We start from the raw sequence: 22,548 nt of genomic DNA on the forward strand, positions 1-22,548 counted from the left end.
TTCAGGGACAAGCTAGCACCATACTCTCTTCGGGAAAGTTGTAGAGCACATTCCAGAGCATCCGAATATGAATTCGGCTTTAGTACAGCGTGAAACTTGGATTTTATAAATATCAAAAATAAAAAAAATGGTTTTCCCATACAAATTTATATGGAAAATTGAATCGCTTTGCGCAAAGTGAGGACTAAACCAATTGTTCCCAAACTTTGGGGAGTTGTTTAGGACCCAAAAAGGAACTGAAAAATTGCTGTGCTGGAAAATCGATTTTGATATTACACCCTAATGGACAATCGCCGTATCCCCCCTCTCCCCTCCTATGGTGTCCACGTGGTTTATGGATGGTACCAAACCCGATCTCACGCACACAAACGAGCCACAAGCGAGGCCACAAGTTTGGCTGAATAATACAAAATTTAACCTCGCCGCAATACATGCGCATACAGGTAGCGATACAGATATAGTTAGTATGACGTCATCCTGAGGATTATTCATAGCTCGCAAAATGTCTAATCACAAATTTAAATCTTTTATTTCTAAATTCTTGTTTGTAAAAAAAACAAATATTTTGTAATTTTCATGAGCTTCACAACATTCATTGAAACACCCCCCGTCAAACTCATACACAAGTGTGACATTCGGCGCACACATACTAACAAGAAAAAAAAAACCCGTAGAAAGAAATACAAGAATAAAAAAAATGTACCTAACGTTTATGTAAATTTTTGCCTGGTTGAATTTGAGGAAGAAACCAATAGAGTAATCTACGTGCGTATGTATTGCGTGTACGTACACGAAAAAAAGTGAGGTTAAATTTTGTCCGGCCAGCAAAATCAAATGGTGCGCTAGTGTGCGTATGCGAAACGTCATAAAGCTCTATAGACCAACTATTACTTTTCAAAGTTCCCAAACTAGCTCATGTAACCCACATAAAAATTGCTATTTTCAAAATGATTTGTTTTGCATGTACATAGGGTAAACAGGACAATATTGTACGTTGTCCTATTAGCCCAAATTAGAATAAAAGCCGTTTAAATGTGTCAATGAGGAGACACTACTTCCAAGCCCTCGGATATCCCTTAAGCATTATATTTTGTTGATAATAATACAATTCAGTAGTAAATATTAAATTTTCAATTAAAATTCTTTTTTTAATGAAATGTTATCGGTGTCATTCCGTTTTATTGTTTGAGTCCCAACTGCAGTCACTCACCGCTAGGTGGATTGAAAGTGACGTTTAATGCTGGGTATGCCAATTTTTAAAACGACCGTTTGAAAATCGCCTACATGTACATTATGGGTTTACCAATTGATGTTAAATAAATTTAAATAAATGAATCAAATTTGGTTAAATTCTACATAAAATAATGGCTAAACAAGTTGTGTATCACAACTCAAACGTCAAAACAATAAGCTGTCAAGTAATAACTCAGCGGAAACTCAGAGGAAAGCTCTCACGAGAAATTATGCTACACTCCTCTCTTCGCTCTTTGAGCTTGCTCTCACCCAACAACAGCAACAACCGGCCGGTCGGCGTTCGTTGGCTTCGCGCTTTTTATGCCGCATCATAACACCCTCGCCAGGCCAACCCCACCTCCCACCCCACCCATCGCACAAGCTTATCCAAAAACGTAAACAAAAACAGCCGGCTTTTTGAGGACATTGCGCAAATTCTCTCAGCATGGGGAGAGAATGCTCCGAGTGAGAGAGATTACGTTTTGGAACATAACGTCAGTGCGAATTCACGTTTTCAAAAATAGTTTTGAAATGTTTTTGAAATAACTGAACATATTTATTAAAAGAAATTTCACATAGAGCTTTCCAACGTTACAGGTATTATTTTGAGTTGAGAATTAAGAATTTGATTTAAAATGTTTGATGATTATATGGCATTTTATTGTTCTTCGGCGTTGTTTTGCTAAAACATATAAATTATAGTATATGTTGAATTATTTAATGCGGAAATGTATTGTTTGAAATAGCTTAAGAATGAAGGTTATGAAGATTGGATGAAATCAAATTTTTAATTTTATTCAAAGTAAATTCCATATTATAGACAAAGAAAATATTATTTTGGATAAAATAAAGAAACAATGCAAAATTCATTGAATTGTTGAACATTGTCATTAAACTGCCGTGAATTTTCTACGATACCTTCATAACTCTCACAAGAGCAGTTTTAGAGAGTTATGTTGAGGAATTTGAGAGAGTGAGAGCGTCCACTTGAGCATATTATTCGATGCAATGCGGATTGCGGTGTTCAGTTGGCGTGAGAAGTTCAACGGGAACGGTTGTGTTTTGCGCGCGCTCTGTACGCGGAGACACGTGTGTGGCGTTGTATATTTCATGTGCTTGTGTGCTGTGGTGGTGCGTAGGATGCAGTTATTATCGTTATAATAATAATGTGAGGAAGTGTGAGCCGATAGAAGTGTGTAATAAAATCAGTTGATATTATTGTGTGCGCACTCACATGTGCACATTAAAATTCGCATTGTTATCGATTCTCGTCTGCGCGTCTTTGAAGTTGGCAAATAAGAGTGTTTGAAGTAAAATTTTAATGTTTTTTTTTGTTTCACCTTTTGTTTTCCAAAACAACAGAGTGTGACGAGAAACGCGTTACTGGTTTTGGGATCACCAATGAGTCATTTCCTTTGTAGTGAATTGAAATAAATCGACAAAAACTAAAATTGGGCCATCAAAGTGAGCTGAGTAACGATCAACAAAAGCAAAAACAAACATCGAAGTAGCTGCCTGGAGAAGGTATGTTTGCTCTCTTGTAATACTGAAAATAATGATTAAAAACCATGGAGTTCGGCTTGAGGACTTTTTTAAATTAAGAATACAAAAGTTTTTTGTACATATAGCCATTTTTTCAAATTTTAAACAAAGTAGCCCAATTTTTATCTAATGTGTAATGTTTTTTTAAATGTTTGTGCAAATTTGAAATAAAATCAGTTTAACGATTGACCGAAATTATTTTTATCGCCAATTTCAACATTTGAACCTTGTTGATATATGTCAGATTTGAAACACATATTCTAGAGTTTTTTATAATAGGTCTTACAAACATATGAATGACAATAGGTTATAGGTCCTTTTAAAAAAAACTCTAGAATTGTTAACATAACAATACTTCCCACTGCGTTTTAATTGTGTTAATACTTAATAATGTATTTCACGTGGTTCATTGAACAATGTTGCGTCGCCGATGTCAGCTGATGATGCGGTGTCTTCCTTTTGTACCTTTTTTGTAATGGAATTTACGTGAGAGGACTGGTTGAGACAAACATAAAACATTTACAGTTGTGCAAAATAATGGCGAGGGTTGGCGTTGAAAAGAAAAAAAAACATACATTACTTGGAGCCTTACATTTCAAAAGGGCACATAACTCAAATGACAGTTCTCATAAGGTGTGGAGTAATAAATACACTCTTGTTTACAAAAGTTATGTGTGCTAATGAAATGGAAGGAAGGAACAACTTGTGCACAAAGTCTGGAGCAACATTTGAAAGGGGCGGTACGACATTGCTCTTACGGCCTTTTGTCCCATTTAAACGCGTGTAATGAAAGGCCGTAAGAGCAATGTCGTACCGCCCCTTTCAAATGTTGCTCCAGAAGTAATCCATAGGAAGCACCTCGAAGAAAAGTCTTTTCATTTTGATGCTCCATTCTAGGAAATTTCACGGAACATGAAAAATGTTATAATAAACTTGAAAAGGTAATATTAAAATAACGGAAACTACTTTTCATGTTTCATTTTATATAATCGTCCCGCCGTGTGGATCAATCGGACCGCGCACTGGACTCACAATCCAGAGGTCGCCGGTTCGAATCCCGCGGCGGGCGCTCTAAAATTCTTTGTGTAAATATGGGTATTCGGCGCCGTCGCTCCGTGCCATACTTTCATACACTTAGGAGCCTAGGGCGGCGAAGTCCTTGTAGATAAAAAGGAAGACACTAGTGGTTGGTACTAGCAATGGTGGTCGACAGCTATAAAGTCAACTTCGTTTTTTTTAAATATAATTTTTCAATAAACTATAAGCTTTCTTCACCAATTTTGAACGGTACTTGCTTTTTTAGTCGCGTAAGATTGTTCTTAAGATGAACTAGAACTGGCACTGGAAAAAAAGTTTGATCTTAAATATTATAATAATGAAGAAACCTTAACATCAATAAATGTAGGGCTGGTGCATTCTCATTAATTAAATTGTTGTTGTTTTTTTTCTCAAATGATTCGATTTATTAACCTTAAAGTTTTATTTTCGATATGCTTCTAGTTTATGTATTTTATCGAATTCCATATCAATACACGATTTAAGTCTTGTCTAGCCAAAATGATTAAAACATAACTTGAAAATTCTGCAAAATTTACCCAATATGTACATATACAGGGGCGCCGACTCTGGGGGGGCACGGTACTTTTTGCCCCCCCCTAAAATTTGGCTGGGGGCAGCCCATACATTGTGCCCCCCCAGAAATTTTGGAAGAAAAATATACTTATATCAAATATAAAAAAAAAAATAATTGAAAATAATATCTAAAACATAAATGGAACATTGTTTGACACACGGATAGAAATCTTGTAAGCGAATCCGTAAAATAGTTCAAAAACATTTGTTGTTTTCGAAATCGCTGAAATTTTTTGAACAAAATCGTTAACAATTTTCTGGATTTAGATGCATTATTTTTCTAAATCGACATCGTTTTACCTATACCACTGTGCTCTCTAGGAAAATCAGTAAGCTTAGTATAAGAGCACAGAGGCATCGGTGAATAATTTGAGAGATGTCGTCAACATAGATTTTACGGATTTGCTCATAAGATTTCTATCTGAGCATGTTGTTTCAAAAACAAAACCAATGTACTTTTCCCAAAGCACTTCATCTACAATCAAACTTACGCAAACTCTTGCGAAAACAATCATCAAGTTTTCAAACGCAACATTCTGCGATTTGCCATTGTAGATCAGGATTTAGCGAGTATAAGCTGAAACACTTTTCAAAATGGTAATTTGTTGACTGCTTTACGTTTACAAAAATGCTGATAAATTCGATAATTTTTTGGGTAATTTTAGAACGGATTTGAAAAGATTTCATATACATTTGTTAACCGTTAACCGTTCTATACCAATTTTAGCCAAAAAATACAATTGTTTCAAAAAAAGTAAATTTTTGAAAACTAGTGCACCCGCTTTACTGAGAAACCGACAAATTAAAATTCTAAAATTCTAAAATTCCAAAATTCTAAAATTCTAAAATTCTAAAATTCTAAAATTCTAAAATTCTAAAATTCTAAAATTTAAAATTCTAAAATTCTAAAATTTAAAATTCTAAAATTCTAAAATTTAAAATTTAAAATTCTAAAATTCTAAAATTCTAAAATTTAAAATTCTAAAATTCTAAAATTTAAAATTCTAAAATTCTAAATTCTAAAATTTAAAATTCTAAAATTCTAAAATTCTAAAATTCTAAAATTCTAAAATTCTAAAATTTAAAATTCTAAAATTCTAAAATTTAAAATTCTAAAATTCTAAAATTCTAAAATTCTAAAATTCTAAAATTCTAAAATTCTAAAATTCTAAAATTCTAAAATTTAAAATTTAAAATTCTAAAATTTAAAATTCTAAAATTCTAAAATTTAAAATTCTAAAATTTAAAATTCTAAAATTCTAAAATTCTAAAATTCTAAAATTCTAAAATTCTAAAATTTAAAATTCTAAAATTTAAAATTCTAAAATTCTAAAATTCTAAAATTCTAAAATTCTAAAATTCTAAAATTTAAAATTCTAAAATTCTAAAATTTAAAATTTAAAATTCTAAAATTCTAAAATTCTAAAATTTAAAATTCTAAAATTCTAAAATTCTAAAATTCTAAAATTTAAAATTCTAAAATTCTAAAATTCTAAAATTCTAAAATTCTAAAATTCTTAAATTCTTAAATTCTTAAATTCTTAAATTTAAATTTAAATTTAAAATTTTAAATTCTAAAATTCTAAAATTCTTAAATTCTTAAATTCTTAAATTCTTAAATTCTTAAATTCTTAAATTTAAATTCTTAAATTCTTAAATTTTAAATTCTTAAATTCTTAAATTCTTAAATTTATAAATTCTTAAATTTAAATTCTTAAATTCTTAAATCTTAAATTCTTAAATTCTTAAATTCTTAAATTTAAATTCTTAAATTCTTAAATTCTTAAATTCTTAAATTCTTAAATTCTTAAATTCTTAAATTCTTAAATTCTTAAATTCTTAAATTCTTAAATTCTTAAATTCTTAAATTCTTAAATTCTTAAATTCTTAAATTCTTAAATTTAAATTCTTAAATTCTTAAATTCTTAAATTCTTAAATTCTTAAATTCTTAAATTTTAAATTTTAAATTTTAAATTCTTAAATTCTTAAATTCTTAAATTCTTAAATTTTAAATTCTTAAATTTTAAATTCTTAAATTCTTAAATTCTTAAATTCTTAAATTCTTAAATTCTTAAATTCTTAAATTCTTAAATTCTTAAATTCTTAAATTCTTAAATTCTTAAATTCTTAAATTCTTAAATTCTTAAATTCTTAAATTCTTAAATTTTAAATTCTTAAATTCTTAAATTCTTAAATTTAAATTCTTAAATTCTTAAATTCTTAAATTCTTAAATTCTTAAATCTTAAATTCTTAAATTCTTAAATTTTAAATTCTTAAATTCTTAAATTCTTAAATTCTTAAATTCTTAAATTCTTAAATTCTTAAATCTTAAATTCTTAAATCTTAAATTCTTAAATTCTTAAATTTAAATTTTAAATTCTTAAATTTTAAATTCTTAAATTCTTAAATTCTTAAATTCTTAAATTCTTAAATTCTTAAATTCTTAAATTCTTAAATTCTTAAATTCTTAAATTTAAATTTAAATTCTTAAATTCTTAAATTCTTAAATCTTAAATTCTTAAATTCTTAAATTCTTAAATTTAAATTCTTAAATTCTTAAATTCTTAAATTCTTAAATTCTTAAATTCTTAAATTCTTAAATTTAAATTCTTAAATTTTAAATTCTTAAATTCTTAAATTCTTAAATTCTTAAATTCTTAAATTCTTAAATTTAAATTCTTAAATTCTTAAATTCTTAAATTCTTAAATTCTTAAATTCTTAAATTCTTAAATTTTAAATTCTTAAATTCTTAAATTCTTAAATTCTTAAATTCTTAAATTTAAATTCTTAAATTCTTAAATTTAAATTCTTAAATTCTTAAATTTTAAATTCTTAAATTCTTAAATTCTTAAATTCTTAAATTCTTAAATTTTAAATTTAAATTCTTAAATTCTTAAATTCTTAAATTCTTAAATTCTTAATTTAAATTCTTAAATTCTTAAATTCTTAAATTCTTAAATTCTTAAATTCTTAAATTTTAAATTCTTAAATTTTAAATTCTTAAATTCTTAAATTTTAAATTCTTAAATTCTTAAATTCTTAAATTCTTAAATTCTTAAATTCTTAAATTCTTAAATTCTTAAATTCTTAAATTCTTAAATTCTTAAATCTTAAATTCTTAAATTCTTAAATTCTTAAATTCTTAAATTCTTAAATTCTTAAATTCTTAAATTCTTAAATTCTTAAATTCTTAAATTCTTAAATTCTTAAATTCTTAAATTCTTAAATTCTTAAATTCTTAAATTCTTAAATTCTTAAATTCTTAAATTTTAAATTCTTAAATTCTTAAATTCTTAAATTTTAAATTCTTAAATTCTTAAATTTTAAATTTTAAATTCTTAAATTCTTAAATTTTAAATTCTTAAATTTAAATTCTTAAATTTTAAATTCTTAAATTCTTAAATTCTTAAATTCTTAAATTCTTAAATTCTTAAATTCTTAAATTCTTAAATTCTTAAATTCTTAAATTCTTAAATTCTTAAATTCTTAAATTCTTAAATTCTTAAATTCTTAAATTCTTAAATTCTTAAATTCTTAAATTTAAATTCTTAAATTCTTAAATTCTTAAATTCTTAAATTCTTAAATTCTTAAATTCTTAAATTCTTAAATTCTTAAATTCTTAAATTTTAAATTCTTAAATTTAAATTCTTAAATTCTTAAATTCTTAAATTCTTAAATTCTTAAATTCTTAAATTCTTAAATTCTTAAATTCTTAAATTCTTAAATTCTTAAATTCTTAAATTCTTAAATTCTTAAATTATTAAAAAATTAATTCATGTATCATAATTTTTAAATTTTCGATTTTTTTAAACATTGAATTTTATTGTTATTTCTAAATTTCTGATTTTTTAAATTTCTGGATTTCCGCTTTTGATTTCTTAAAAAAATTATCTCCAGAATATTTTTATACTGTTAATTTCTTTTATTTTGGAATATTGAATTTTATGTATCTGTTATTTTTTCTAAATTGCAGATTTGAAAATGGATGTTTTATAAATGTGTATTTGTATTTTTAAATTTTTGCTTTTTCTTTTGTTTTTATTTTTAGAATATTTGTATTGTTAAATTTCTAAATATCTGATTATTTTATTATTGACTGTTACCTACTTCTAGAAAATAAGTGAGAATATGCCAATTAGAAGGAATTCACCTTCCAATCATATAAAAAATTCCCCCCAATCAACATTCTAATCACGTTTTAATAAATTATCTTTTTGTTAAAAATAAAATGGAAACGGATGAAAAATTAATCGTATCACATCGTAATAAAATTATTAAAATACGTGATATACAAGAAACTTTAACATCTAATCGCCACTCTTACCTATCGATTTTGGAAAACAACCGTGCCCCCCCAACATTTTGGACTAGTCGGCGCCCCTGTACATATATTTTAAAAAGTTTTCATCTCCCTTTTCAAAAAAACAAAAAAATAGATAACAGCAAAAATAAAATAATCTGTAGCCAAATCTTCAAAAACAAATTCAAGATCGGAAAAGAAACAAAAAAGGCTAAAAACATGAAAAAATCTTCTTTTTCTTTTTTAACAAAAACGATAAGTTCTATTGATTTTTACACTGGAAATTCGAAAATATCACAAGAACCACCAAACCAAATCATTAAAAATCGTGAAATTGAACGGGACTCGAAAAAAACTGCAATCTTTCAACCAAATCATTAAAAATCGTGAAATTGAACGGGAGTCAGAAAAAACTGTGATGTGCTAGAAAAACCTGATTTTAGCGGCCATTTTTTTTTTTAAATTATGATACAATATATCAGTGTTTCTCAACCGGTGAGGAATTCCCCCCTGGGGGGAATTTGGCCATTCTTGGGGGGAATGAGGATGCAACAGAAATGTAATGCCTTTGAACGAGCTTGTAAAAATAATCCATGTCTGAAACTTTCTTTGAAACTATCGAGTTGGAAAAAATGTTTCAACTTAAAAAATAATAGTCCTTTATGTTTTTATACCCTTTCAAACATAAGCTGTTTAAAAAAAAGAAATGTTTTTCTTAACAAATTTGTATGAGTTTTTGTTCTATTTTAAGAGATTGATATAATCTCCTAAAATTTAAGAGTTCTTTTAAAAACTAAATTGAACTAAACTGCCCACCATTGAAAAAACGGCTAATATCCACTTTTGGCAAAAACGAGATATTAGCACCAGGCGGTTGAGGATGTTCCAACGCATCTCCTGCAACTTGAATTTCACTGAAATAGTGTTTAGACTTGGCTGCCGATGCGAAAAACCAAACGGCTAATATGCCACTCTTATGGGAAATTGCCTTGACGGAGATTTTGTGACAAACACTAAAACGCGATTTCCTCGGAATGCTTGATTTGGCATAATAGCCGAATTTTCAATTATGGGCAGTAAAAATTCTGGAAGATTGAATTTATAAAGCAGTTTTTATATTTTTTTGTGAATGTTCTCATCTCTTTTCAAGTATTTTGATTATCGCCAGTTTTGTATAGATTCATACACGAAAAGATCATCATATTTTTTTCAATGAAACATTTGCATTAATTCAATCAGGATCAGTTAGTTTATAAAAAAATACAATTGTTGAAGATATCACTTATAATTTAAATATTTTTTTCATAATCATAAATATGATCAGTTAATCAGTTTGCTCAAATAATTTTTTTAACTTTTTAAACGTTTCACAGCCAAATTATTTTAACTATATTTGAAAAAATATCTCTGGAAGAAAGTTCAAACAATTTTGGACTACCAATTGTAGTTTATTCCACTGCATATTTATGTTTTGCATGATTTTTTTTAATTGAAACTTATGATAACCATTAAATGGTAATTTATTTATAAATGTTGTAGCAATTTATGTAAATGTACGTTTTGTTAACGGGACCATCCATGGGGGGGGGGGGGTGATTTGGCGATTGTCCACGATCCATACAAAAAAGTTTTTTTTTGTATGGACAATTGTCCACGAGGGGAGGGGGGGGAACAGATTCCCAAAAAAGTGCCCAACCACGTGGACGGTCATAGTAATTCATTTTCCCTTTGTCGTAGAGGGCTCATATTTGGCATGAGTTCATCTCATGTATGGACAAACAAACGCTCTTAAATATTCAAAACTAAGGCCGATGTTAATATTAAAAAAAATGTCACTCGGGTCTGGCAAAGTACGAGAGCGGGGACACAAAAATAAAAATTTTAGAAATTGAAAAGATTTCAATTCAAAACTTTACAAAGAAGAGGAAAATCATCAATCAATCAAGAATTTCGTGAAAAAATATAAGTAATAATAAGAAATATATTTGGTATACCCTGCTTATTATTTTTTTTTTTGCTTGACAACATTCCATTAGTATAGAAGCTATCACGTGGTTTTACTTCGGTACTCAAAAAGATCAATCTTCGTGCCGATATCTAATCTGTTGCTATTATTGAGTCACGTTAAATTACCGTTGAATTCATTAGAATTGCCATGATAAAATCCACGATGCGAAACTTTACATCACCGTCGCAAGTGGACGCCGCAAACACTTGGAGCAGATCGTGTCTCAAACATTCTCATCTAGAGATGAATTAGAACGGCAAGCTTCTTGGCGAACGCATTAATTTGCCGGGGCGGGTTAGTGATCCGGTAAGTTACTGTGACTACAGTGGTGTGGCCTGAGGGTAATTTCTCACATCGACGTCCGTTAATTATAGCTAAATGGTACAGGCAGCTAACTTTGCGTTACTTTTGATGTTCCGTCTTGAGTTGTAGGCTAGAAAATATGAAATTTGATTTCCTACAGCAAATTTTAAATTATTAAGCGGATATCTGGTTGAGATTGATCTCACGGAAAACCAAACAACCGGATTCTTAAATTCTTAAATTCTTAAATTCTTAAATTCTTAAATTCTTAAATTCTTAAATTCTTAAATTCTTAAATTCTTAAATTCTTAAATTCTTAAATTCTTAAATTCTTAAATTCTTAAATTCTTAAATTCTTAAATTCTTAAATTCTTAAATTCTTAAATTCTTAAATTCTTAAATTCTTAAATTCTTAAATTCTTAAATTCTTAAATTCTTAAATTCTTAAATTCTTAAATTCTTAAATTCTTAAATTCTTAAATTCTTAAATTCTTAAATTCTTAAATTCTTAAATTCTTAAATTCTTAAATTCTTAAATTCTTAAATTCTTAAATTCTTAAATTCTTAAATTCTTAAATTCTTAAATTCTTAAATTCTTAAATTCTTAAATTCTTAAATTCTTAAATTCTTAAATTCTTAAATTCTTAAATTCTTAAATTCTTAAATTCTTAAATTCTTAAATTCTTAAATTCTTAAATTCTTAAATTCTTAAATTCTTAAATTTTAAATCTTAAATTCTTAAATTCTTAAATTCTTAAATTTTAAATTCTTAAATTCTTAAATTCTTAAATTCTTAAATTCTTAAATTCTTAAATTCTTAAATTCTTAAATTCTTAAATTCTTAAATTCTTAAATTCTTAAATTATTAAAAAATTAATTCATGTATCATAATTTTTAAATTTTCGATTTTTTTAAACATTGAATTTTATTGTTATTTCTAAATTTCTGATTTTTTTAATTTCTGGATTTCCGCTTTTGATTTCTTAAAAAAAAATTATCTCCAGAATATTTTTATACTGTTAATTTCTTTTTATTTTGGAATATTGAATTTTATGTATCTGTTATTTTTTTCTAAATTGCAGATTTGAAAAATGGATGTTTTATAAATGTGTATTTGTATTTTTAAATTTTTGCTTTTTCTTTTGTTTTTATTTTTAGAATATTTGTATTGTTAAATTTCTAAATATCTGATTATTTTTATTATTGACTGTTACCTACTTCTAGAAAATAAGTGAGAATATGCCAATTAGAAGGAATTCACCTTCCAATCATATAAAAAATTCCCCCCAATCAACATTCTAATCACGTTTTAATAAATTATCTTTTTGTTAAAAATAAAATGAAAACGGATGAAAAATTAATCGTATCACATCGTAATAAAATTATTAAAATACGTGATATACAAGAAACTTTAACATCTAATCGCCACTCTTACCTATCGATTTTGGAAAACAACCGTGCCCCCCCAACATTTTGGACTAGTCGGCGCCCCTGTACATATATTTTAAAAAGTTTTCATCTCCCTTTTCAAAAAAAACAAAAAAAAATAGATAACAGCAAAAATAAAATAATCTGTAGCCAAATCTTCAAAAAACAAATTCAAGATCGGAAAAGAAACAAAAAAAAGGCTAAAAAACATGAAAAAAATCTTCTCTTTTTTCTTTTTTAACAAAAACGATAAGTTCTATTGATTTTTACACTGGAAATTCGAAAATATCACAAGAACCACCAAACCAAATCATTAAAAATCGTGAAATTGAACGGGACTCGAAAAAAACTGCAATCTTTCAACCAAATCATTAAAAATCGTGAAATTGAACGGGAGTCAGAAAAACTGTGATGTGCTAGAAAAACCTGATTTTAGCGGCCATTTTTTTAAATTATGATACAATATATCAGTGTTTCTCAACCGGTGAGGAATTCCCCCTGGAATTTGGCCATTCTTGGGGAATGAGGATGCAACAGAAATGTAATGCCTTTGAACGAGCTTGTAAAAATAATCCATGTCTGAAACTTTCTTTGAAACTATCGAGTTGGAAAAAATGTTTCAACTTAAAAAATAATAGTCCTTTATGTTTTTATACCCTTTCAAACATAAGCTGTTTAAAAAAAAGAAATGTTTTTCTTAACAAATTTGTATGAGTTTTTGTTCTATTTTTAAGAGATTGATATAATCTCCTAAAATTTAAGAGTTCTTTTAAAAACTAAATTGAACTAAACTGCCCACCATTGAAAAAACGGCTAATATCCACTTTTGGCAAAAACGAGATATTAGCACCAGGCGGTTGAGGATGTTCCAACGCATCTCCTGCAACTTGAATTTCACTGAAATAGTGTTTAGACTTGGCTGCCGATGCGAAAAACCAAACGGCTAATATGCCACTCTTATGGGAAATTGCCTTGACGGAGATTTTGTGACAAACACTAAAACGCGATTTCCTCGGAATGCTTGATTTGGCATAATAGCCGAATTTTCAATTATGGGCAGTAAAAAATTCTGGAAGATTGAATTTATAAAGCAGTTTTTATATTTTTTTGTGAATGTTCTCATCTCTTTTCAAGTATTTTGATTATCGCCAGTTTTGTATAGATTCATACACGAAAAGATCATCATATTTTTTTCAATGAAACATTTGCATTAATTCAATCAGGATCAGTTAGTTTATAAAAAATACAATTGTTGAAGATATCACTTATAATTTAAATATTTTTTCATAATCATAAATATGATCAGTTAATCAGTTTGCTCAAATAATTTTTTAACTTTTAAACGTTTCACAGCCAAATTATTTTAACTATATTTGAAAAATATCTCTGGAAGAAAGTTCAAACAATTTTGGACTACCAATTGTAGTTTATTCCACTGCATATTTATGTTTTGCATGATTTTTTTTAATTGAAACTTATGATAACCATTAAATGGTAATTTATTTATAAATGTTGTAGCAATTTATGTAAATGTACGTTTTGTTAACGGGACCATCCATGGGGGTGATTTGGCGATTGTCCACGATCCATACAAAAGTTTTTTTGTATGGACAATTGTCCACGAGGAGGGGGGGGAACAGATTCCCAAAAAAGTGCCCAACCACGTGGACGGTCATAGTAATTCATTTTCCCTTTGTCGTAGAGGGCTCATATTTGGCATGAGTTCATCTCATGTATGGACAAACAAACGCTCTTAAATATTCAAAACTAAGGCCGATGTTAATATTAAAAAAAATGTCACTCGGGTCTGGCAAAGTACGAGAGCGGGGACACAAAAATAAAATTTTAGAAATTGAAAAGATTTCAATTCAAAACTTTACAAAGAAGAGGAAAATCATCAATCAATCAAGAATTTCGTGAAAAATATAAGTAATAATAAGAAATATATTTGGTATACCCTGCTTATTATTTTTTTGCTTGACAACATTCCATTAGTATAGAAGCTATCACGTGGTTTTACTTCGGTACTCAAAAGATCAATCTTCGTGCCGATATCTAATCTGTTGCTATTATTGAGTCACGTTAAATTACCGTTGAATTCATTAGAATTGCCATGATAAAATCCACGATGCGAAACTTTACATCACCGTCGCAAGTGGACGCCGCAAACACTTGGAGCAGATCGTGTCTCAAACATTCTCATCTAGAGATGAATTAGAACGGCAAGCTTCTTGGCGAACGCACTAATTTGCCTGGGGCGGGTTAGTGATCCGGTAAGTTACTGTGACTACAGTGGTGTGGCCTGAGGGTAATTTCTCACATCGACGTCCGTTAATTATAGCTAAATGGTACAGGCAGCTAACTTTGCGTTACTTTTGATGTTCCGTCTTGAGTTGTAGGCTAGAAAATATGAAATTTGATTTCCTACAGCAAATTTTAAATTATTAAGCGGATATCTGGTTGAGATTGATCTCACGGAAAACCAAACAACCGGATTCTGCCAACTTGCTGGTTCTCATTAAGATGCGAAAACTCAATTCTTGTTTTAGAAGATAACAAACGAAAACAAAATTCAATTTATAAGTCTTTCAATCTCGTCCCCAAAAAAAGAAAGAAAAAACCAGTCATAATGATGATTACAGAGCATTTCGGTGTGGTCACAAGCGAAATCCGCCACCAACCGTGTTGTAGAATCTGTTGGTTCCTGTGTGACGGGACTGGAGCATAATAAAGCAAATCATGGAGGTCGCACGTGGCCTTGAACTCGTCCGTCCGCGAGGGCAGGTTCATTCGCACCAATTGGGTTGAGCATAGCTTCGGGCACCCCTCCTCGGTTTGGCGCTCTGGCGATGGTTTTTCTCACCCCACAGAGGGGGTTTTACTGGAAGGAATATACAGCAAAAGTTATGTGTATGATTTGGAAAAGGTTAGTGAACTTTTTCGTGATGCGGCTCACCAACTTTGACATTTAAAATCCGGGAAATATTGATGGCTTCCTTTTTGCGAATTATCTGGTTTGGGGCACATATGAGATTAATGGATTCATGAATAGAAGAAGAGAGGCGGTGGTTGAATTGAATTTTAAAGGTCAGTCGAGATTCTTAGAACAAAGTTATATCTAAATTGGCTTCCAAAGTTTTCAGGTAGTCTGGATACATAATGGTTGTAGCCGTATTTTGCTACATCAATTTAATTTTTGCAAAGCATTTTATTGCAAAAAAATATTACAAACAAAATTCCAATTAAAAAACAAAAAAAAAGATGTTCCCCATATATATTTGAAATCATTAATATTTATGTGAACTTGTATGACCTCTCACCCTAGGCCCAATGTCACTCCTTCTTACGGTATTTGTAATTATCATGAAGGTAATAGTATTTTATTAACGTAAATCTAAGTTCCAATAAAAATAGTATGATAAAAAATACAAACGATCTAATTCTGATACGAAACGATTATCCAAAGCCAAGTATATTCAAATTTTTCAAAGGATTGTACACTCAATCCCCGGTGGTTGGTCACTTTTTTATTTGACAGACACTTTTTAGTTTGTACCCCGTTGGTTTGACAAAGTCAAACTAAAAAATGACGAAATGTCACTTTTTACACGTCGCTCACGCACAAAACGTTTGTGAGTATGTGTGAACTCCGTGTAAATGGGGTGTCAAACTAAAAAGTGACCCCGTTCGTTTGACAACAGAGCAATTTTCTGAGATTTCGGTCATTCGATTTTTTTTTTTAATCTGGCTGAAACTTTTATGATGCCTTCGGTATGTCCAAAGAAGCCATTTTTCATCATTAGTTTCCATACAAATTTGGGAGCCGTCCATACAAAAATGATGTATGAAAATTCAAAAATCTGTATCTTTTGAAGGAATTTTTTGATTGATTTGGTGTCTTCGGCAAAGTAGTGGGTATGGATAAGGACTACACTGAAAAAATATGGTACAGTCATCCCTCATATTCGGAACAGTTTACAGATCGGCCAATGTTCAAAAAATCATAGAAAATCGATAATTGAACTTAATGATTCGCTTCTACCTTCATTTGAAAGCTTTTCTTGCGATTTTTAGAATGCTGTATCGAACTTGCTTTTTTTTTTTACTTTTAAATCAAGTTTTTGAAGAATAACTTTGACCCTTGAAATCCACAAATTCGGAACACTTTTTTCTTACGGATGTAAACAAACTTTAGTTCTCTCCAGGAGTACACATTTTTTTACAAAATAATGACTTCACGCACTGAAACCAACGAAACTCAAACTAAGTTATGTGTTTTGAATGGTCTGATAACTTTTTTGTAAAAAAATATCAGTCGAATTCAGGTGTTCCACAATTGTGGGAGGCACAATAACATCCCACAATCATGGAACAGGCAATTTAGAGGCAGAGTTTTTATGCTCTGGATAAAATAGTCTTGAAATAAGGTTTTTTGTTCAAAAAGTACTACTTTTATTAGTGAAATAGCAAGAGAATGTCCAAATAAAGGTCTTAAAATAGTAGGGTCGACAGGAAATCTGCATTTGGCTTATAATTGACAAATTACCACAAAAGTGTTCCGAATTTGTGGGTGTTCCGAATATGTGGGATGACTGTACACGGTAAAAAATGGGTGATTTTTTATTTCACTTGTTGTCACTAAAACTTGATTTGCAAAAAAACACTATTTTGATTTTATTTTTATTTTTTTATATGTTTTAGGGGATGCCAACTTTTCAGAAATTTTCAGGACACACATGTTTGCCCACTTTTGAAAAAAATATGTTTGAAAAGCTGAGAAAATTCTCTATATTTTGCTTTTTTGAACTTTGGTGATACGATACGATAGTTGCTGAGATATTTCCATGCAAAGCTTGAAAAAAGCAGGAAAATTGATGTTTTCTAAGTCTCACCCAAACAACCCACCATTTTCTAACATAACAGTTCAAAATGGCGTAATATTGAATGTTTTGACACTTCGGACACCAAATTTTGAGCAGAAATCTGGCAATAGAAGAGATCAAGGCCAAACGATTAGATTTTTATGCTCTCCTGGAGGGATCAAAGTTTGTTTACATCAGTTAAGAGAAAGTGTTCCAAATTTGTGGATCACAGTAAAAGAAATGTGTAAATTTGGAAGGGGTGAATTTGAAAATGTAATATTCCCCCAATTTAGACATAAAAAGTACCGTCATCAGGGGTGACATTGGGTCTAGGGGGTGAGATTGGGTCATACAAAAATATCGATATTTGTATGACCCAATCTCACCCCCCAGACCCAATGTCACCCCTGTTGACGGTACCAACACATTGGAATAGTGGTGAATTTATACATTTTTGACATAAAAGATGTTCCAAAAAAACATCTTATATGAAGACCCGAACCCAAATACTTAAAAAAAACTGTTAATAACTAACTGAACAAAAAATTGTAAAAGGACCATTAAACAAAAAAAAAGAGAAAAAACCCGTTCAGATTTTCATAAAGACTCTCAAAGTGGAAACTCAACAAATCAATAACATCTGGAACAAAGAAGTGTTTCATGCATGCCATTAAATTTTCAGTGCAAGTGCACACACAAAGAAAAACCCAATAAATTTCTTCACTAGAAACCCAAATATTGCACATAGTATTAATTTTTTTCATTCAACGTAGCACTTGCCGAGCTTATAATTTGGCACCATGACAAAAACTTCGTTCGTTCGCCGCAACTTTTTACCCGTGTCAAATTCATGATCGTGATGACAGAGGGAACGGCGGTGCAGCTGTTCGTGACAATTTCGCTCACCATAACGTGGAGAAATGGTTTGAGTGTGATTTCCTTCACAAAGAGGGAAAACTGTGAAAATACAGTAATTTATTGCTTGAGCGTATCATTTTTTTTAGATACAGTTGGTGCGATTCATTCTAACAAACGCTCTCATGATGATAGATTCCACCCACAAACACTCCTCAAAGCAGTAGCTCGAAACTCTGATCGACACATTCAATCTACCAACTATCATTACTCATCATAATATTGGTTGTATTGCTGTGGCAAAAGAAAATATTGTTGTATGTAAATATTATTTTCGCGAGTCATACCGCCAAGTTCAAAGTCGTTTCTCATTTTACCGCCGTCAACGATTGGATTGTGTGGTGTGGCATCGGCAGACTGTTTGAGACTTGATGCCGTCTTACTTTTTTTATGTGAGCTCGATTCTTTGGACCCCCTCTTCGGCGAAAGTGCACACGTTCAAGGTTTTTACGATTTCGCGGAAATTTCGAATGTGAAGGAAATTAATGGTGTCGTTCTTCGGTTTCGGCGATGTTGTCAAAGAGATGTAGCTTTTAATTTGCACAAATTTGATTGCTGTTGTCTGTTGAAAAACAAATGACATCTTTGAAATCGGTTAACAAACTGACTAAATAAATAAAATTTAAACATCAAATCTGTGATTCATAGTCCAAACATATTTATAAATCTTAACATATCACCCCAACTACTCAAAAAAGTACAAATTTGAAATCAACTTTTCCAATCATACTCAAATTTGACAGAGCTGTTTATACTTCTTTTTCGGCACAGCCCTAAAGTTTTGCAATTTTCGTAATTTTTGCAAAAAAAAAACTCTGCCTCCAAAATATGGCCATGGCCAACTGGATAGGTGTAAAATGCATTTTAAAACACTTGTTTCACTCAAGTGTGAACACCATGGCTTGTAATTTCAATTTTATATTTTTTCTGATCCCCTTCCTCGATTTTGGCCGGAGTCGAAGGACATAAACTTAAAAAAATATTTGCAAAGGTCTACCCCATTTTTTTTTTTCAAAAATGTTGATCTTTCCCGTGTTTAGGAGGGTATTTTGAACAACTTTTTTTTACGAAAAACTTCACTTGTATTGTTTTATGTTTATTGCTTATTTTTTTTTTTGTAATTTAATTTGCATTTCTCGTGTTTAGTTTATAGTTTATGTTTGTTTCTGATAGTATTTGGCTTACTCTACAATTTCCAATCATTACCTTTTGCCTATCTAGTTTTTCATGTTTTTACAGTCACTTTTTTCATTTTTTTGCTTGTTTGTCACATTTTCTACTATAGAAAAATACCATTATCATTTGAATCATGTAAAAAATGCTTAGAGGCATAGTCTGGTACACAGTAAAAAATATTGTAAATTGCAAAGCTGTAATTTTGGAAGGTTGAATATTACCTCTTTTATGATGCAATTTTACCTCAATTTAGACTGAAAAAGTGACATTACACCAGAAAAGTGGTGAAATTACACATTTCCAGAGATAAAATTACACATTTTTTTCTGACATAAAAGATGTACCCCTTCCCAGATGTAATATTACCATGATTTTTTTTCTGTGTATACTACAAAAATTACTGAATACTTATTTTCACATAAAATAGGGGAAATGTTAGTAAGAAACAACAATACGGAAAAGTACTTCTAATCATCCACGTGTGTGCGTAATTGTATTTAATCATTGAAATGTTATGTCAGTATGGGAAACCTAGGTCGTGCGAGCTGTCAGTTATGGTCAAGGTACATAGAAAATTATGGTATGCCAGATATTGTAGTGATATCATGTAAATTTTATCATACTTTTTTAATGTTTTTTGAAGGGGCTGAATTTATTAACTATGAATTTATTTATGATCATATTAAAATGTTTTCACAAAGTTGTTTTTTTTTCTCCACCATTTCCAACTGATTGAATTTCACAAAATTGAAACCACATTTAACGCAGATCACGGCCATCAAGAATCTGAAACAAATCCAGATTTGATTCACAAATTACAAAAGACTAAACAAAATTAAAATAACTCACAAAACAACGATTTTTTCAAACAATTTCTTTGGTCGGTTTAGAATTGTCAATCTGAATAGCTCAAAGCTAACTCGAACCCGGTAAACACACGAAGCTTAACATAAACAAATCTGACAACTTCCAATTTATAAGTATCAAAATTCATTAAGAGGCTAATCAAATTAAAAAAAAACGTTGAAAAAATATATTTTGATTTGAAAATCTGCCATACCATGAGCGTTTAAAGCCTTGAAACGCTGGTGCAATTTTGACAGTTTGAGCTGGTGTGAAAACGCACCACACAGTGGGAAACCTACTTGACCGAAATGTCAAGCTCATATATGCGTTTATCCTTACAGCTGTTCATTGGTCTGATGGCCGAGTGGGTTAAGGCGCCAGTCCTTACTGTTATTGCTGGGTTTGAATCCCGTCGGTTGCAACTTTTTTTTTTGTGCTTGCAAAAAATGTATATGCAGTGTGTAATATTAATTGTTTATTTTGACGAAGGTGATGTGCATGCTTTTGCATGCGATTTTACCATCGGATTTTTTGCTGTGTATTCAATATATGAATGTGAGGAAGGCATCAATCCCCTAAAGGCGGATTAAGTAATGTTTTTATTAAGCTTACATGTTTTGTATAAATCTGTGATCCCAAAATTCACAATGTGTTCTGATTTTTTTACAATCGATTTTTTTAAAATCAAATTAATTTCAATTTTAATGAATAATTAAAGTTGCCCTATAATTTTTTGGGAAAATTTTGTAGGCAAAGGGACGAAAACTTGAAATATGTGAAATTTCAAAATATAAAATTTATGCAGAGATGAAGATTAAAAAATGTAGAAATATTCACATATCGATGTCTCTGTGCTCTCTTATGCTACACAGAAAAATATTATGCTAATATATTACATCTGGGAAGGGGTACATCTTTTATGTCAGAAAAAATGTGTAATTTTACCTCTGAAAATATGTAATTTTACCACTTTTCTGTTGTAATGTCGCTTTTTCAGTCTAAATTGAGGTAAAATTTTGCTGTGTACACAGTTAAAAATTGTGTAAATTAAGAAGGTGTAATTTTGGAAGGTTGAATATTACCTCTTTTATTATGTAATTTTACCTCAATTTAGACTGAAAAAGGGACATTACACCAGACTAGTGGTAAAATTACAGTATTTTACGAAATTGCAAAAAATAACTGCATTCAACTCGGAGAACATGACTTATTTTGCACTCAGTCAAGATGCAGCAAAAAGTGTACAACAAAGATCCAAAGGATAACATAACCAGCAAACTTAAATTCCTCTTACCACAACCAAACATAATTTTCAAACCAAACAAACCGCGGTCGAAACCGGTTTTAGCACTTCCCTTCGCTTATTCTTTGTGGCCGAATCGGTAGAATGAACCGAAAAATTCCCCAAACCGCCCAAGCTTGGCCAACTTGTAGCCTCCAACCTGCCCAAGCAATAAAACCAAAACAAAATCCGTCTCTGTTGAGTGAGTTCGCGACTCAACCGAGCAGCATGTCGCGTCGCGCCAGTCGAGACTTCCTGTTGAAACTATTTTCGCAAATCTCATTAAATTAAACCGCGTATTAAAACTATGTTTTAAATTTAATTTTTAGGACACGTCGACTTGGAAGTCTCCGACCAGCGGAAAACCACCGAAGCTAATTAAAGTCCGCGCGTCCAAAGTGCCAGGCGAGTTGGTATCTTCATGATATGCCAAAGTGATGTCATTCTTGTCCAAAACGCTCATCGACGACAACAACGACTTCGACTGCCAGTCTGAGCCAGCAGCAGCAACAGTCCATCAAGAGCAGGCAGGTCGAGCGGAGGCAGCAGCAGCAACAGCTGAAAAGTGTAATATGACGTGATTCGTGACAAACAATCAAGAGGGAGAGAAAACGAAATTCTGCGGAAAAGTGATGTGATTGTCTCGAAGTTGGGTGATTTTTGCCAAAGTAACCTCCAACGAAGATCTGCAGTGCTGTGAGCAGCTGTTGCAAGTTCAAAAGTTCGCGAAATTGAGTGAAAGTTTGAAAAGAGAAATAAATAAGTTGAATTGTTAAACGAAGAAAGGAAACGTCAGTGCGTTAAAAGTCACAACCTTATAAAAGGAAAAGGCGAAAGCATCCGCGAATTGTCCGTGTCCAGTCCATGAAAAGTGTTATTCAGTGAATCGTCCTAAAGAGTGTTGTTCAGAAAGATGTAAGCGTGTTTAGTGTCAACCTTGAGTTGTTCATACCGAGAGCCGTGTACATCATCGCGCCAGCTAATTGTTGTTGTTGTTAGTTGGTTTATTTCCGGCAG

The 22,548-nt window shown here is 30.3% G+C and overlaps 1 long non-coding RNA gene across 1 annotated transcript; it reads left to right on the plus strand.

The window, feature by feature from the left end:
- Positions 1-2,270: 2,270 nt before the first annotated feature.
- LOC119766925 lies at positions 2,271-22,516 on the plus strand. Its single transcript, XR_005277211.1, has 3 exons — positions 2,271-2,534; positions 2,596-2,757; positions 21,861-22,516. It is a non-coding gene; the product is annotated as an uncharacterized LOC119766925 (long non-coding RNA).
- Positions 22,517-22,548: the final 32 nt, after the last annotated feature.

The sequence above is a fragment of the Culex quinquefasciatus genome, chromosome 2 (assembly GCF_015732765.1).
Source record: "Culex quinquefasciatus strain JHB chromosome 2, VPISU_Cqui_1.0_pri_paternal, whole genome shotgun sequence".
Classification (NCBI taxonomy): domain Eukaryota; kingdom Metazoa; phylum Arthropoda; class Insecta; order Diptera; family Culicidae; genus Culex; species Culex quinquefasciatus.